This window comes from Dermacentor variabilis, chromosome 1, assembly GCF_050947875.1.
Source record: "Dermacentor variabilis isolate Ectoservices chromosome 1, ASM5094787v1, whole genome shotgun sequence".
Lineage (NCBI taxonomy): Eukaryota > Metazoa > Arthropoda > Arachnida > Ixodida > Ixodidae > Dermacentor > Dermacentor variabilis.
In genome coordinates, this window is record NC_134568.1 from 188,806,398 (window position 1) to 188,821,034 (window position 14,637).

General features: G+C 47.3%; 1 protein-coding gene across 1 annotated transcript in view; it reads left to right on the top strand.

Moving 5' to 3' along the window:
* The first annotated feature begins 279 nt into the window (after positions 1 to 279).
* The window catches only part of LOC142589968 (uncharacterized), a 123,173-nt gene continuing 108,815 nt past the window's right edge, over positions 280 to 14,637 (top strand). Inside the window, exon 1 of the mRNA XM_075701723.1 lies at positions 280 to 323. The gene's annotated coding sequence lies outside the window, so the exon portion shown is untranslated. The remainder of the gene's footprint in view (positions 324 to 14,637) is intronic.

Genomic DNA, 14,637 nt, shown 5'->3' on the forward strand with positions numbered 1-14,637 from the left:
TGATCGGGACTCCACCCTTGGCCAACTCTCCCGAGTCCCCGAAATCATTGCCTCCCTGCCTTTGTTGTGCGCGCTCCTCCGACGAGAGAGCGGGCGACAGTGTGCGTTGAGAGGGGGGTGGGCTCCCCTCTCCTCTGTCGGCGGTGCCCAGCGTGATCGGGCACCGCGTGCGCTGCTCTTGCGGCGCGCCGCTCCTCAGACCGGCTGGTAGACGCGACGCGCTCGCACGGCCCGGGTGCGCGCTCCGGACTGTCGTTCCCCTCTCGCCTTCGCCGAAGCCGCAGATCGGAGCCGCGACTTCGCGCGCCGCACCATTCGTCCAGGTGAGTGTTGGCTACGACGAGCGTATTCTGCCTTGAGGCTGGCGGAACTCGGAACGATTAATTTTCTGTGTCAGGCAGCCAAGCGAAATAGGCACGCATCGGCCGAGCGGTGAGCTCGCGCAGTGTATATAAAACCGTTACTCGGCTTTAGCGAACTCCCGTGCTTGGGTCGTTGGTGGTCACAAGCACGGGAATTGGCGCATACTGCCAATTTCGTCTCGTTTGCTCTGGCTGTCATTTCAGAAAGTTAACGAAAGCGTTGTAGGGAAGAGAAAAGAAATTCGTCGGTTGACTGCAAGAAAGAAGGGGCGGGAAGTATTGTGGCGCGTGCCGTCATTGTGATGCTTGGTCCATGAACAGGCAAAATGTTTGTGCACCATTCACATGTATGCTTTAAGGTATTTGAGAATCGCATGAGTACGACCTAATGTCAGCGACGAGATAAACATCGAGCAAATTGTCTTCTCACGCATGGCACGTGTTAAATAGCCAGAACAACCACACCAACCTGATGGCCTCAGTTAGTTTCAAGCGGCACTCAGATTAGATGCCCAAAAGTATGCGCCTTGCTTGTTTGTTCAATTGATTGATTGATTAAAGCAATAGAACGACAGGAAGGAGGAGCCTGGAGAGGCATACTATTGACATACCTCGTCGTGCTAAACATGTGAAGATGTAATACAAACTTTTTGACAGAGATGGTTCAGTGCATGATGCGTTTTGTGGCTTCGATAGAGAAGTTGTCTGGCACAAATTCATTGTGCTGGTACTAGTGTGATGGAATGCTGTAAGGTTCTTCCGGAAGCAGTGTTTTGAATATTTCATAGTCTCTGCGCTTCATGAAGCGTAGTATCCAGTTTTCAGTGTTTTAAATCTAAACACCGTCCACACCAGTCATCGGCCCACAAGGCAATGAAACCAGTTTTGTGCTTGATGACGATTGAGCCGTGCGAATGGCTCTAACTGCGCCCCGCTGTTTGTGTACGCGTGCGCGCATTGCACGCGTACAGTGTACGCGTGCCTGCGTCTTTGCTTCCTCTCTCTCTATATATTTTAATTAAATACTTAATTATTTTATTAGTCTTACGACTGACCCTCACCTATGCTTAGGTTGCTGAGCCATGCTTGCGAATAATGCTCATTCCCTTGGCCTCTTCCTTCAGGCCAATGCAGCCAACCATGGTTATTTCTTGGTCAACATCTACGCCTCCTCTGTCTATAAACTTACAAGATTTAATCGTACTTAAACTTTTCGTCATAACTGAGAATTGGCTGTTAAATTTGAACAAAATTACAGCGTTTGTTTTCTCCAATACTCAGGCGTCTGAATTGCATGAGTACGAAGCGACAAAACATATACGTGGACACTTGCATCTTGTAAAATGTGCGTCGAATGCCGTTTATTGACCTTGAAGACAAATCACTACTGCCATGAAAGAATAACACATTATACTAGTGATATTGTTAAGAGAATAGCAACCAAGTTTCTACTTCTTTATTAATTGTGACATAATAAAGGCTGCGTCGCCAGAAAACCTATTTATCTATTAATATGCTGCCCAAAAGACTGTAGCGAGTTTCCCAGTGCATTGATAAAAAAAATTAGTATATGTTTTTAATTATTATTTTTTCCTTTTTTTAAATATTTGGGAAGAGTGCGAATATCGCGCGTTTTGGTGCCCTGTAGAAGTAGGAACTATATAGCTGATCTAATGAGTAGAGAGAGAAAAGAAGAAGTGAAAGGCAGAGAGGTTAACCATAGTAAGTGTCAGGTTGGTTAAGCTTAATGGGCAGCATTTCATATTTAGAGCATGCGCTTTTTCCTGCGGGTGAAAAACAAAGTCACAACTCTATAAAGAGGTGTACGGATAGTCGATAGCTAATGCAGTTAATCTGCTTCAAGGATCCTAAGCAAAAATGTTTATGCAGTGAGATGCAGTGCATCTCATCGTTCAACATGACAAGTGCTCGAATATTCCATGATCTTCAACAAGCACCACCCATATTAGAGACGGAGAAAGATAGTGATCATTTCTCACGTATCCGGAAGCATACGAACACGGAATGGTTGTTGTGACATCCTCAAAATACCTTGCACACCCAGCTTATATCCCCACCATGTCTTCATGATGCGTATCGCCATCTCTCTCAATGTGATAAAGTATACGTAACCAACTGCATCGCCTTACTTTTATTTTATTATAATTTTATTACCGTTCATAATTACCTCATTTTTCGCAACTCATTTGTCCAGCGACCAGCCGACCTTCGACTCTCACTTTGTCGTCGTGTCTGCCTCCTGTAACTCTTCCGAACATGCGCTGGCGCCGTTGAGCTCGTAGCTTAGCCTGCAGAGCTATAGCAACACTTTGGTTTTGAAGTTCGGGCAGCATTGGGCCAATGAGGGGACAGGCTTCTTAGAGAAGAGAAGAGGACTTTGCCGGGCCCCGTGCGACTACGATGTGCAAAGTCACAAGAACGCTGCTGTGTGTCTCGAGATGCACCTGAAGCCTATGTGGTCGCTTGTGACGAACTGAACGGTGAACGCGTCATTGCGTGGGTGTGCGAGCATACTGTGAATTTCTCTCCTCCTTCTCATATTTCAGTGCCCTCTTTCCCTTGCCTAGCGCAGGGTAGCCAATCAGGCTCAGTCTGGTCAACCCCGCTGTCTTTCCCTTATCTCTTCTATGTATTTCACTTGATTTTGAAGTGCGTACACTCTTCATCATTCACGGCCCAAGAGCTAATCTGCAGGCACCTAGCGGCAGATCCTTTATCAGTGTTTTCTGCCTAATCTTGTAGAACAGCACGTCTTCCTGACAGTCGGGGAAAGCACGTCAACGTCCCTTTATTCTTTGTTTGTTTAGTTCCTTAAAGCAAACAATGGAGCCAAGTACACGTCTAACACCATTGAATAGAGTGACTTATGTGTATAGCTCTACCACGCTTATCTGCGTCCAGCGGCCTTCTATTTAGGAAAGTGGCCTAGAACCATGTAAGATTAAATTTATTGTTAATTGTCATCAGTGCAATATTCGGGAAAGAAATAGGAAAACTAAAGCGCTTAGCTTAGTAAGTAGAGCATCGGTCTGAAGATCGAGAGTTCCTGGGGTTAGTTCCCCTTAGGAGAATTGGGGCAGAATCTGCATTTCGCGTTCCAAGCAGAAATTCCGGTCAGTTGCCGTTAACGAAGAAGGAATTGGATAGACGCGTGCCAATTCCAAGTTTAGAGCATCGCGTTTATTGACAATTTTACAATAGTTCGAATGCCGTTATTACCGTACACTTCACTTTCGCTCAATGAAATTCAGTATGGCAGGCGATATGGCTGCAATTTTCGAATCTTCTCTTGCTGATGAAGCAAGACAGTGTGGTGCGCACGCCAAACCCATGCACGCACACTCGTCCGCGGTGCTTTTTCTTTTATTGATTGTTGATCATTGAATATAGATAACAGGCGTTGCCGGCGGCTACTACATTTTTCTTGACTGAGCAGCGCCTTGTCCGTCGCCTACAGCGCCTTGTCCGTCGTACATGTTCCTCTTTTAGTCCGTGTCTTCGTAGCGCTCTTTTCTTCAAGTATGCAAAACCAACTCGCCTACATCAAGCTTCTGCTGCAATAGATCGCATTCATAGACCGGTTGAAAAATAAGTACAAAAACAATAAAATACAACGTAAATAGAAGTAGTCCCGCATTGTCGCAATGAAAATTAAGACAGGCACATTGCACAGTACAGGAGATGCAATTTACGTAGAAAGTCAAAACGCATTCATCTATAGTTTCTTTTAAAAAAAGAAAAAGATAACGACAAAAAAAATGGACGTGGTCACTGCTCTTGCCGACTTAAGTGCGCACAGTGAAACTCAAAGTATGGACAAGCTACAGCGAGAACTATATTTCACTTTCTAGCACATTTAAGAGCATACGTTGCGCAAACATTATGACTGTCGTTTGATTAATCTTTCTTTCTTTCATTCTATTATTCTTTAAGTTCACTGAATGGGTTACAGGTAGTACACAAACGAGGGTCCCAAAGCCAAAGACTGCAACGGGACCCTACTATTAGTATTAAGTACTAAGCGCTTTATCGTGGAGTGGAGTTTGCGCGTGCGCGTAATGCATAAGTCAGCACAAGCAATATTGCTGGGCAAGTTGCACGAAAGGAACCAAGTCTGTTTCAACTTACAATTTTTTTTTTGATCACGGCAAAGTGCCTCACTCGCGCGTCACTATTAAAAATCCGCAACCACACGCATATTACAAGGTCTGCATATGGATAATTTCGCTGTACAGCGATCAGCCGAGATCGCTTAGCGATCTTGCAATAAGGGCGTTTCTGCGCTATAAACACACGGACAACAGAAGTAGAAGTGGACAGGAGGCGCGCAGTCATGTGCACTTCTACTTCTGTTGTCCGTGCGTTCACAGCGCAGTAACCCCTTTATTGCAGATAGACTTCACAAACTAACCCAACTTGCCGGTCTACTTCTTTGTCGCATAGCGAATGCGGCATTTTCCGTGCGAGTGAGAATTTTATTAGACCTTCGGTTAGATCGACGGTCGCCGCGGGCGCATTCTAACGGTGATGCGAATGGCAAAGATGGCCTTGTATACTGATAATAGCGAGAACGTTAGCGAACCCCAGGTGGGACTAACTTAGACCTCCATTGTGGCGTCCTTTATAGCCCACGATTAGGTTAGAGACGTTAAACCCCATAAATTAATATTAATAACGTTGTTGCGCAATGAAGGTACCGTGAGGACGTTACCAGTCATGTGTTGGCGTTGTTCCAGGAAGACAGCAAAAGAAAGTAAGTGCTTAAGTGACATCGCGTGGTTCTGTTTCGCGGAATCACCCTCAGCAGAGGGGGAAGAAAAAAAAAAAAGGCCGTCATATCCAGTATATTAACTTTACACGTTACTAAATTGTCACAACACGAACTACCTTCTTAGTAAGTGAAAGTAGTAAAGTGACAATTAGTACTATTTAATGCATGCTGAAGCTAGTAAATAACACTAACTCAAAGACTCACACTCTTAGTAAAAAGACCGTTGTAAGTACTAAATCGATGTTAGCAATCGTTGATCGTGATGTTCACTGCCTCGGTACTGCAGTTACTAACGCAACTGAAATATAATTACCAACAATGTAGTGGAGCCTATTCGATTTACAAGTGCCGCTTGAATTGTCATATTATGTCGATGGTATTCTAAAAGCAAACCAAGATGAAAAATTAAATGAGACCCACATCCCTTTGTTATATTCATTAAGCATCAATTATTGGTACACGTAATGTCTACCAACGACATTATGGCGCAATGACTCTGGGTAACAAAGTACTACATAAGCCATCAAGCAACAACAAACAAGGACACACACAAACCGAACAACGACAAAGGTGCTACGCGACACGCACTCTGAGCAGTGTTGCCAGCCTCCGAAGCCAGTTTTGCCCTAACTCGGGTGAAAACTTTCTCTACATTTTCCCTAGGTTTGTGCAAAATGTGGCTGTTCAGTAATTGATTTCTGTAATGTTAAATGTTCGTTTGTGTCATTAAAATGACTGCCAATTTTATAGTTTAAATTTATTTCCATGCTCGTTTTAAAATATTCAAACAATGAAGTGACCGGACTCCGCCTGAAATGATGTCGCAGTGCAAGTTGTTCTAACCACTCGGCCTCTTAGTTGAAGTCATATTCACAGAAAAAGACGTCAGCACGTGTATACTTTGTTGTTGTCCAAAGCCTATTTGCACCTAGAGCGACGTGCCAACATCACACGGGACCTTGTTTAAATTGCAAGGTTGGCACCACACTTTCTTTACCAATGTAAGAGTGTCGCAACAGTGCGCCACGGCACGACGGCAATGTAAAAGTTATAAATGTTATTTTTTCTTCTGCATGCTGTGTACGACCTAACACCACCATATATATTAACGCGCTTGAACCGAATCACTAAAATACGCGACTAATTTTTATCTTTCCTACAACGTGAAACTCGACCAAACACGTGAACGCTGGGACTCTGTCCAAAGTTGCTCTGCCTATGGGCGTTTTCAGGTAAATTTTAGTACACGTGTGCATAATCGGCTGCTCAGCGTCATGACTGCATTGTCGTGCTAGGTGCATGTTGAGTGCACAGACATCCTCAGCACTGCTATAGTTCAGAACGGCAAAATCGCACCAGCAGCACTTCGTTGAAGGATCCAGGGCATCCACACCCTGTCGTTTTATTGGCGAGATGTGTTCACTGCGCTGCTGTGCGATCAAGCCATACTTAACATGCTAATGTGAAGGCAGTTTGAGGTGACTGAAATAAAAAGACGCCGTCACGTCACAATTTTAGTCGTTTCAATGTCCTAGCGCTGAATCGACCTAGATTTGAAAAAAATTCTTTATTTCCCTAAACAAGTCTGAAAATTCCTAGATCTAGGGAAATTTCCTTATAATTGGCAGCTGTGACTTGAAGAGCAATTTCAAGAATACTTAAAGCCTTATTTAGGGGGAGCACATGTTGCACTGGTGAGCACCGATGTACTTTGATAATCTATTAAAGTTTTGTGGCCGAATTTCGGTGGCCTACTGTCTGCATATATGTATGCTCTGACATCGCACATCACTGTTAATCCAACAGAATGGACGAAACTACAGTTTATCTAAATTTTGCATAAGATTCACAATCACAGCATAATATATGCCAGACGACGTATGGAGTGGCTTAATAGTTATTTGCTGAAAACTACTACGAAGCCTTTCTGTCTTGTAACAGCACCACTTGGGCTACTAGTGTTACTAGCTTCTTGCTAGTACAGAACTAGTAAGGTAGCCGAAGACATAGTAAACTAGTAAACGCATGCATTTACTAGATATTTGCTAACTTTATTTTTAAGAGTGTGGAACTTAGTTTCGTGGTGTGTGCAACCGCGCGAAGTGATGCTGAGCGCGCTCCAGCGATATTGCACTGACTCATTGCTTGTGTACAGTCGCGTGATGCCGTTAAAAATGCAGAAACACGTGCATAGCAAAACTAAAGAATGAATAACAAAGGTTGAGGTAGCTTACAGTGTACAGATAAAGTTCAAGACGTGTACAGATGCGATGGTTTGACCTCTTAATAAACAGTGACATCTGCATTAGAAATCGTTCAAGGCGCTGCTGTGTTTCCTCAGATGAACCGACTTTAAGAAGTGACTCTGAAACTCCAACGCGCATTTTTGCCCGATTGTGCTTTGTGCGTCCCCTCCCCCAATGCAGGCTGGCAAACCGGACTCAACATTGGGTTGACCTCCCTGGCTTTCCCAATTTCATCCATATCTCTGTATCTCTGCATCGTCGAAGAAGTCATAAATATTCATATCGCTTGTCAGAGGAAACGAGGTCAGCCAGAGTTGACAGAAACTTATCGGCGAAATTTGCGCAGCCGCGGACACGAGGGCAGTGAAAGTTGCTCGTTCCTTATCAGGGCAAGTTCTTTTCATTATTCGTCGCTATAGAAAGGCAAGTAATACCTTCAGTCACTTTCCTCGGGGCTCAAGCTTGCGAAATAAAATTCGTTTTACTGGCATTTCAACAGCATTCGCTTCTGTAAACATCCGTCTAATTTGAATCCATCAGAGTCCTGATGCGCGATTTGAATTTCATTGCGTCTATTCGCCATGCGGTCAACGTAGGAGGAAATGGCGAGACTAGTCAGAGATGAAAGTGAAGCCTCGACTCCCGAAGTAAGTCCAGGAGGGACGGACGGTATGACTCGGCACTTTGGCGATAGTGTGAACTAGTCCCATAGGTTGGGAGCGTAATAGCCTCGCCTTGTTTACTTTTCCGTCTGCCGGTCATCGCGTGCGAAATATATACGAGTAAGCATAAGGTATAAGATCAGCCCGGTTATAGCCTATCGTGAGATAATTACATGTATGTGTAATTCAAGGAAATTTCGTTGAGGGTGGCCGCGTAGTCACGCTGATCGGTTTTGGCACACGGGACGATAAAGAAGTCTGAGTTCCTTCAGAAACATTTGCTATGCACAATTAACGCATCGAAGTAAGACTTGTCGTGACCGTAGGTAGCAATCTGTATGAGAGACGAGGTTTACTACTGTCATCAGCTAACGGCGGTGACGCTACCAATGGTGCGTAGTGCAGCAACTCCGAAAAAGTTTCGATATCGCACATCACACGCGGTGATGCTCGCACTTCCCTGCTATTTGTCGCAAATCCCATTTGCCCACCCACGAAGCTTTCTCCATTTTGCCGGTGTTCCTAAAGGATGCGCACGAAGGCTTATCATAAGAAAACTCATAAGAAAAGTTTTAAAATGACTATGCACTACATGATATCCTCTTTATTAGTACTATATGTTGCGCCGAATAAATTTTTGGGGGATGTTTTATTAAGAATCACTGTTTATATAATATAAACTAAAAGGCACGTCTACTCGCGTTACGACCGTCTCGGGAAAGCCACGTAACTGAAAAGTGCAGATGAACGAACTCTAAACGAGATGCACGTTTGTGTCACATAGCAGATAATTCACCTGCAATTCACGTTGCAGTTTTTTTTTTTTTCGTCAAGCAACATGCCTTACGGCTACCAAGGTGAACGTCGACCGAAAGTAAAGATGCCATTAATTTGTAGCAGTATTCGCGCGCATTTTCTAAATGATTCTTTGAAATGCTCCTCTGAATGCAAGCATACTTACCGGGCCCACGGGCAAAAGCCCCGACGCACACTTCCCCGGGAGAGTGGAAGCTATTAATGCCGTGCGCATCACCCCTAGGTCACTGTCGCAATGTTGAGTTTAGAGCCACGGCCGGTAGATGTGTTCATCGAGCGGCCGCGTCCAGACGACGCACCCGACAGCCTCCGTGGGAACACACCGCGAACGGAGCGAAGGATGCCGTCCGACGAGCGCACAGCTGAGCCCAGGCGCTGCCGAACAATACCAGAGGTTACAGCCACCGCGGCGGCGCGCTTGCCTCTTAACTGTAAACTCCACGCTTTCCCTCACAGCTCCCGGTGCCCTATGCACCGAAGTGCCGAAGACTGCATTAAGCATGCATTGTTTGGGGAATAAAGATGATTTACGAACTGTTAGCGACGCGGCGCTATTATCAGCCTCAGTTCCCCTTTCGCATTTGAACGCCAGCCAAGTGGGCGGCTATTAAGGCGCCCCGCTTCGAGCGGCGAGCAGTGCGCGATGGAGACGGAGCGCGGCTGCGGCGCGACGTCTTGTCAGCGCACAGCTGGCCGCGCACGTCACCCGCGCTGCACCCATTGTCAAGATCAGTGGCCACATTCTGCAGACACTGTCAGGTCATTGTCGTGTTTACGGTGCGCGTATAGCCTCTCTTTTTTTTTTTCCTTTTCTTTCCGAAGTTAACTGCTCCGTGTGCTGCTTGTGGGAAACGAAGCGCGCTTTCTGCTAACTCGGCCAAAACGTTCTCGCGTGGCGTTTTTTTTTTTTTGTGTGTCCCTGGACGACGCACGCGTAAAGAGACACAGAAAGATGCTTGTCAGTCGGTATCACATAAGGTAAGCATAGGTGACTGGGAGATTTCATGGCGCAAACTAATGAACGTTTCTAGGGGGCGAACGGGAGCACTCGGTGAACTGCGCACAATGCGCTGCCGCGAGGGCTCGCACCATGCCCGGTGAAGGCGTTCAGATGGTCCTGTTCACCCACTAGAAAACGCTGTAGGCCTTTGAATTTGCGCACTCTGGGTTTTGAGACAGTGCCTGAAAACATTGGTATTAGGAAAACTATCGCGATGCTGTTTTTTTTATTTTCTTTTTGTTTTCATGCCACAGACTGCAATTTGAAGAGAAGTTCGTGTGAGTTGCTGAGATGGGGCACATGAAGAGAGCGTAATCTGCATTGGGACAAAAATGCGCCGCTGCAAGGGGGAATGGGGAGAGAAGACGAGAAGGAGAGACGACAGAGTTGGGGCTCACACGCATGCGCTCAATTAGTCAGCATCGTGTCGCATGTGGCTGTACTCGGGCTGGTGACGGCGGCACAGCTATCGCAGATTTTTACATCATCCGTGTGCGAAACCATGGTCTCAAAACGCCGCTCTCCGCAGAAGAAGAGACTTTTTATTTGATTAACTTCGGATTATGCCTGGGGAAGTATTGCTGTAGTTAAAAGAAGCATATCATTATACGCCCTAATGAATTTATGCTGGTACAGCTCCTACTTCAATCATAACTGTTGTTACGAAAGAAAAAAGAGAGAGTGGCACACCGAGTGCATTCCCACGGGTAATTACGGTTAAGGTTTCGAGAAGTGATTTCGACGACTAAGGAACAGGCGTAGTGCCGCAAAGATGAAAGTATAGCGTAAAGGAAGTGAAACAAAACAGAAAGATGCGGGCTAATACCGCCTTCTGTAGTAATTGAAGGCAGTGTTAACCTCATGCGCGGCAGTTCTCGCGTGCATTGACACGTTGACTGAGCTGAGAGGGCCTGTAAACGTTTTGCCTACTGGACGACTTCCCGGTAGTCAGGATACTGCAGCTGCCCCTTCTACACATCGTGAGAGGGAAAAATTCGTGCTGCTTCTCACTGTCGCAAGATGTCGAACACAGGCTTAGAGAGATATATTGTTTTTATTGAAAGCCGTTGATGTTTGCCTGGATGACGGCCTGGCAGGCTATACACCAGTAAGGTGTATAGCCTGCCAGGCCGTATGACACATACACAGGGGTGTATGCACCGTATAGACAAATACACATACGGTGCATACACCCCTATAGACACGCACACTCAAACGGACCATTAAAACCTGATTTGGCCCGTGGCGAAACACCGCTAGCGCACTGCGTGCAACGAAAGCGCTTCTAACACAGGATTATTGCTTAAACTCTGTGGTTTAGCCGAATTAGCTCTTTTTCAGCTGCCTCAAAATACCACGATATTACGTACACCAATGTTAAACCACTAACGTCAATATCTACCAAGCTGAAGTAAACGCTTATGCCTTTGCGATCTCCGGAAACGTTACGAAAAATGCGCCGTGAGCCCATTTCAAATTGGTTCACCTCTGTGCGCGCTTTCTTGTTTAGTTGGTAGAAAAGGTGTCGCATCAAGATTACCATTTCTCTCTCTATTTCAGTTTCTTTTTTTTTTCTGTTTTCAGAATTCGTGGAATTTGTCTTGTATAGCAAATGAGATGCACCACATATTACGGTGGATGGCATGCGTGTTTCTTCTTTCCTGAGTGTTGAGATATATGTAGCCATCTCGAAATTTCAACTCTTGCCGTGCACGACAGAGAGACACGCGAGAGCGCCTTCGGAAGATGACCTCCTGCCCGACATCGCGTTGCCTTCTGCTAGGGCCCAAGTATAAGGGACACGTGCGTTCAGCGCGCCACGCTCCCTGTCTCGGGAGATCTGCGGCCGCATGTGGTGTTGTGCCGCTACATGGTGGTCCCCTGCTTCAACCAATGCACCGCTTTCTGGGCGTCTAGCACCATATACATAGTATACGAAAGTGCTAAATTGGGATAGTCGGTTTGTGAATACCACGGCGAACAGAAACGGCGAAAACCACGGCGAACAGCGTATGTGTTCCGACTTTCTTTTCTCGTCGTGCCGTCTGCGCCGTTCGCCGTGGCGCATACGTACTACGCGCACACACTATAATGGTAACACAGTGCGCGCGCGCGCGGCGGGTGACTATAACCATGTGACCATTGACTGCGCCCCGGCCACGTGCCGAACACCTTCCGGTGCTATCAATGCCAGTGTGTGGCGCGTCCGTTTCCCTTTTTGAGGGCGACATGCCGCGCATCTTATCTGCATAGCATTAAAACCAGTTTGCGCGCTTTGATAACGGAAATGGGGAGCGAACAGAGCCGCGCGAATCGAGGAAGCTCGAGCGCTGTGCGCATTGCGAAGTGCGCTCAAGAAAAATATCAACTTAAGCTGTACGTAACATTGCCGGAACAGTATAAATCTGTCTCACTGCGAACGGATAACCGCTATAGGCAAGTCAGGAAAGACGCGACCGCGATTGATGGATATACGGCGACGCGCCTCGAAATTCCCGCGCAGCTTCCCGCTGCGTCATTGATTATGACAGCGTCTCTGCTCTGCTAATTCAATGTTTGATAAGAGAGTAAATAAATAAATATTAGTTTTTTACGCTATTCATCAGCGTTCTCCCAACAAAGAAACGAAACAAATTTTGACAAGATACTCTACTGGATTAAAATAAGTTGGATGTTTCTCCATCGTCAACGTCTCCGCGTCTATTCGCAAAACAATGCGTTTTGTTGAAAACTGCACTTCATTTTTCTTTGGTTCTGTCGCACTTTATTTCACCGATCCAGACACGCCAAGACAGAAGGAGCGAGAGGCGGGTTATAAGGAGTTTCCAAATATTTATGCGGGCAACGAGCTTATAACGGTTTTGCATACCACTGCTTCGGAAACTTCGGTAATCTCCAGGCTCGAAATGTGGCAGTGAGCGGAAGGATACGATTTGTTGCATAGTCGATAGGCGCACGTGTATTTAACCATGAAAGCTGACCTGTCTCATTACTCAGAAAAGTAATTTAGACTTTCTAATTTTGTTGTGGTACCGGCGTTCTCGTGCGTGTGAACAGAATGAATGGTTTCATACCTGCAGTGCACGGCAGGGTCGTGCCTGGCACGGTGAACTAATATACACTACATCTTCAACGAACCTCTTTAGTCACTTTTAAAGAAAGTATTTTGGAGGCACGCTATTTCTTGCCGCCACCTTTCGCTAGCTTTTTCGCATCACTCTGCCTCGGTCATTTTTCATTCATCAGGAGGCGTTTTAGTGCTGCCCTTGCACTTGCTCAGTCAAACCTCGCGCTCCCTCTCTGGAGGGCACGTTTGTATATAGCCAACACGCCCTAACACACGCTCTTTCGTGTATTATTTCCATGCTGTGTATTTTTAGGGCCGGAATACGCCGAGAAAGAAATTGGCATCACGTACAGCTGCAGGCGTCGATGAAAATAAATAAAAATACACAAATTGTGGAAACGCAGTCGAAGCCTTCGCGACCTGCTGCGCGGGAGCCCGTGCCAAATGCTGTGCGCGCGCGCGCATCGTTCGCGCAGCGTTTTTTTTTGAGCGAGCACCGTCGGCGGCGCGTGTAACTGCTTGCTCCGCGAGTCGGGCGCGGCGGTGTTTGTCTCTTCTCGTTCTTAACACCCGAGTGCGCTCCCCTCGCTCCTTGCTCATTCATTCTTTTGTCGAACGCGCGGCGTTCCAATGCCGTCGCCGCGCATGCACCGTGTGCTCATAGCGCACGCAGCGTGCCGTGTGTCGAGTGTGACGCGTCGCGTGCCACACCAGTTGTAAACATAGCTGGGCGGCACCGCTCCGTCTAGCGCCGGCGCCGTTGGCCTCCGTGGCCCACCTTTGTCGCGCGCGCGGCGAGAGACTTTGACGCATCGAGCCCCGCGTAACGAGCGCGGCGCAGAGGCGCGCCCGCGTCTAACCCGCGTCGCGGCACCTCATCCCGCCCCCCCGAGGAGTGCCGGGTGTCTCCTCTGTCGCCCGCTTTTGTTTTTAGAAGAGGAGCGCGACAGCTGCTTCGCCGACGACGGAGGAGCGAGCTGCGGAAGCGCGCACTCGCGCCTGCATGTTCGTTCCCTCGGGACTCGTTAAAAAAAAAAGTTGAAGAGCCCCACCGCACAGACCTCGCGCGGTCGGGGTCTGTCGAGCAAAGAAGACGCGTGCAGGGCCGCACCGTGCGCTTGCGGATGATGTGCGTGCGCAGGAACAGAGAAATTATGAAAGGAGACTCGGTCGGTTAACGCAGATGCCCGATGCACCGCTGCGCACGCCAGCGCGTATGTGTGAGCATGGCACGTGTGCTCGATGAGTGAAGGTTTTGCGTGAAAGACTCACGGAAGGGACTTCCTCAGTTAAGCTATTTCTTGCTTCTTTCCTTCTTTTTTTTTTTTTCATTGGCCCGAGCTCTTCGATTTCTTTTCCCACATTTACTCTCGGGAGAGCACACGCGGAGAGAAAAATCGCTGCTGAGAATATAAAGTGCGCCCCCAGACTACACAGAGGCTCCGACGTGCGGAGAATCGTCTTTCCATCACTCGCATGGCGCGAGGACGGTTGGTCTCCGAATTCGTTTTCTCGCCCGCCGGACAGAGCTGCCCATCGATCCTTAGCGCGAAAGTGGGCGTTCGCGGAGGCAGCTCTCGAGAGGCGCATTTTGCGTTTCGCAGGGCACATACCGCGTCGTGTATGCGCGCGCTCGGAACGGCCTCCTCTTAGAAGACGTTCGCCGCGCGAGCGCGGAATCTTTAGGCGCCG